Source organism: Gadus macrocephalus, chromosome 16, assembly GCF_031168955.1.
Source record: "Gadus macrocephalus chromosome 16, ASM3116895v1".
NCBI lineage: Eukaryota > Metazoa > Chordata > Actinopteri > Gadiformes > Gadidae > Gadus > Gadus macrocephalus.
In genome coordinates this window covers 9609661-9613874 of record NC_082397.1, presented here as the reverse complement: position 1 = coordinate 9613874, position 4214 = coordinate 9609661, and the positions used below count along the sequence as shown (strand labels likewise).

General features: G+C 41.6%; 1 long non-coding RNA gene across 1 annotated transcript; it reads right to left on the bottom strand.

The window, feature by feature from the left end:
- On the bottom strand, positions 1 to 1471 carry LOC132474751 (uncharacterized). The gene is made up of 2 exons (XR_009529720.1): positions 874 to 1471; positions 1 to 766 (listed from the first exon to the last, which is right to left on the bottom strand). It is a non-coding gene; the product is annotated as an uncharacterized LOC132474751 (long non-coding RNA).
- Positions 1472 to 4214: the final 2743 nt, after the last annotated feature.

Below are 4214 nucleotides of genomic sequence, written 5' to 3'. Positions count from 1 at the left end.
TTCTGTGTGTTAGGCAAGGCAACTTTATTTATATAGCACTTTTCATACACAAGGGCAGACTCAAAGTGCTTCACATACAAACATTGTCATACAATAAAATAGATAAGTAAAAGAAAAAATATGCAGAGAAATGAGTAAAATAGAAAGTTAAAGGCATTTTAGTATTAAAATAGAAAATAAAGGCAAAGTTAAAAAAGCTTTTTAGAAAGTGCAATGTATTTAAGATGTAGCATAAAGCTAATGCAAACATAAGTCTTCAGGCTTGTTTTAAAGGTGCTCAGAGTGTGTTACCTTAAACAAATGTTCAGGAATGTTCGTTTCCAATTCTTTGATTAAAATATTTACATATATACATTTAACAGAAATAAATAAATTTAATGGGGTGCATGTATCCCTCGGCCATATTTACTTGGCATTCAGGAGGTATGTGTCCATGTATGTGCTAAAATAAAACACCTAACCCAAACCTTGGGTTTCCTGACCACAAGTTGGTCAGTGGGTTCCGGGGGAAATCCCCTGGAGCAAAAAGAAAAAATATGTAAGCACATAAATCATATTGTCAGTGTAGCAACACTTAAGTCAGTGTTAGTCGTGTCTGTCTATATACAAGAACTTCGAATACTATTATTGAGTAGACTATACAGGATGTTTGGCTAGGCCTGAGGTATACACATAAACCTGTGTCCTTGGTCCACGACTGCAGAACACTGGTGCACGACAGAGGTGTTGGCACGCTTTTCTCCCCTGTGAAGTGGTAGTCATGTGTCTGGAAGAGCAGATATAAAACAAAACATGACAATCTGCAACAGCAGACATGAAACAAAACATTATCATCTGCAACAGCAGATCTGGAGAAAGAGAGCATTTTGGAACAGCAACAAGAAACAATAATAATAAAAACACACACAGACTGAACATGCAACTGGATCTGTGAAGGTCTGAAACCATGCTCTAGGTCTAGGCTATCCATTATGCTACATATTACGAGGTGGGCCTGTTTGAATCACAAAATGAAAATCTAATTAAAGTGGTCAGAAAGGTAGGCCTAAGTAACAGTCCCATTGATTCACAAAAGACTATGAAAAGCGAGATAGAGTTTGATTTCAGACTCAGGCCTGACTTCCTAGCACTATAGCCTGCAGGGTGTGAGGCTCATCGTTTTTCTTCTGGGAACAGTAGCAGTTCGCCCGAACTGCTACTTCCAAATTAACTAAATCTGACACTGCAGTAAGAGAGGGAAAGATTAACACACCATACAGCAAAATGTATGGGCATTGGTAGCTTATGACAGCCACCCAGCCACTATGTTCTGACAGTAGCCTGGAGCTAATCTGACATACTATCGACACTTACATGTACGGTAGGCAGTGGCTACCTACCTATACCAAACCTCTTGGGGTTCGTCAGGCAAAGTTTCAGAGACACTCAAACTAAATATGTATTCCTACCAGTTTAAATAATATTTTGCGATTAATTAAAAAGGATTCGTATGATATGTAGGATAGTATGTCAGATTAGCTCCAGGCTACTGTCAGAACATAGTGGCTGGGTGGCTGTCATAAGCTACCAATGCCCATACATTTTGCTGTATGGTGTGTTAATCTTTCCCTCTCTTACTGCAGTGTCAGATTTAGTTAATTTGGAAGTAGCAGTTCGGGCGAACTGCTATCTATTTTATTGTATGACAATGTTTGTATGTGAAGCACTTTGAGTCTGCCCTTGTGTATGAAAAGTGCTATATAAATAAAGTTGCCTTGCCTAACACACAGAACATTTCATTTCTTTCTGTTAAATGTAAATATGTATATATGTACATTTATATTTAAAAAAAGAACTGGAAACGAACATTAAATAAACATTTGAAAAGGACGGACGGAAACAAACACCATTTTAATTTCTTTCTGCTAAATGTAAACAAAGAACATTAATAAACGTTTGAAAATAGTCATGTGACGTCATGTGTGTTTTAATGTGTAACACTGGGACATCACCCTTAACATCTAAAGGACCTTGATAGTTAGACATCAAGCAACAATTTACCCACAGCTGATTGACAGAGCCTGAAAGAGTCAGAGGAATGGTCGTGTCCCAGATATGATATTCTTTGACCCTTCTGATGGCCCTCTCCACCAAGATTCTAAATTGGGCGATACTCACTGGTGAACCTGGCACCTCTTTTAAATGGCGGCATTATGAGGGTGGCCCCAACTTCAGAAAGCATCTTGTCGATGACAAAGCCTTTGTCAGCCATGCATGCATCTCCTGGCTGAAGTAGACTGAGGATTCCTGACTGCTGTGTGATTTCTCTGTCTGATATGGAACCAGTGTACAGCTTAGAAATTAAGGTGATAACTCCACATGAAGCAATGCCAATCAGACCTTTGAAGGTGTTGGTATTCTTGTAGTGGGAGAATGTTTCAGACTGGAGGGTGAGTGATGAGGGTGCCTCACACCTGATTTCTGTGCAGTCTAGAATCACTCGCACGTTAGGACAGTACTGGGCAAAAAATTATCTCAACCAAGATTTAGTTTGTCCTTCGGGAAAGCGTGGAAGCTGATGTATGGCTGTATACGTCCTGATGTAGAGCAACACGGTACACTACAAGAACAACTGCGAACGGGAGCTGCCATTGTTGTTGCTGCTAGACGCGACCGGAAGTTGGATTACCCTATTACGCGTTCTGGAAGCAGGAAGTGTGACATAGGCCTATTCTTTCGACTAGCCTATGTATATGGGCAGTGGAAAGTGTGCTGTGGGGATGTTGAATAGTGTTAACATAAAACAAAACATGGAACCAATCCAAAGGTCCAAAACCTTAAGGAACCACCCTAAACAGAACCCAAGCCCACCTGCCTCTGTGGAAAGAGAGAGAGACTGGCTACAGCCTGCGTGGCAGACCTGCACAGGTGCACCTCATCAGCTGACAAGCCTCTCAGCCCCGCCCAAATTTTAATTGAGATCACCTGTCACGCACCCCTATATTAAAGGTGAACACATTGGGTTTGGTTTACTTTTCGCATCAGCCTGTGTCAATCGAGGTTGAGTCTAGTGAGGGTTGAAAGTTTTCGATCTAGATTGCAGATCACTATTGTCACTTTATACAAACTGAAAGTATGCGTTGTTGCGTGTTTGTTTTTGTGGGCATTTGACTGAACAGCCCAGACAAATATTGCTACCAACATGGCACTTCGAAACAGACCACCGCAGTGAGTAAAAGTTATTTTCCTTTATTAAATGTTGATGTTTTTGGGCTGTCTCCTCAGACACAAGCCATCAGTATCCCTGCTCTTTGCACCTTGACATGCATGTCACTGCTGTTTTAACCTAGCTTTGCTGATTTGTATCTTGTGATGTGTGTGTGTTTTTCTTAACAGGTGTTAGATGACTGACAAGATCTATGGGGGGGCCCCCTTTGGGCCCCCCCATACCAACTTAGTCTTCAAAGGAATCTAGTGCCATGGGACTCCAGTGTCTTCAAAACATCCTCGGAATACATGTGTATGAATGGTCCACCGAAGGGTTGATCTGGAAGCCACCACGGTCCACGCAGTAATCTGCTGCGTGGGCCGTAGTGGCTTCCAGAGCCGTCTTGGTCAGGATTTGTTACAGTTGCTCTTCAATGTAGCAGGCTACGGGGTTCTGAAGAAGCCTGCTTTACGTAGCATTGGAGTACAAATATTGTGCAAAATGCTCACGTAATTGCACTAGCACTAGTAACCTGTAGATTAGCTTAGTTTAACGTCATTCCGTGCTGTCTCTGTCAAATGTGTGGCTTACTTTAAGTCCACAAGGCCCTCTGGTAAACCACGTTGGAACACCCCTGGACAAGGTGATTAGTCACTGGGTGTGTGCTAAAGTTTTGTTCCATTTTTCACTAGTTGGTTAAGGTTTGGTAGAATTGTTTGGATGCTAGCGACGTGATGGCGTATGTACAAGAGCCTACCGTGGCCAGGCCACAGTTGCGACGGTCATGGCCTAGTGTGAGTGCAACCTTAATTGCATTTGTATACTGTTTACCATTGGATGTTTATGCAATTTGGCTTAATTCATCCGCAGTAAAGCTGCATTTGACTATTCCAGGGTCGTTTTGTACAGGCTTTCAATTGACCATGTTGACTAGTTTGTGGGAATTTTTTATTCATTTTTTTACCCTTGTTTACAATCCAACGGTTGTGACCACTTATGCAACTGGGCTGTGAACCTTGCAATTCTA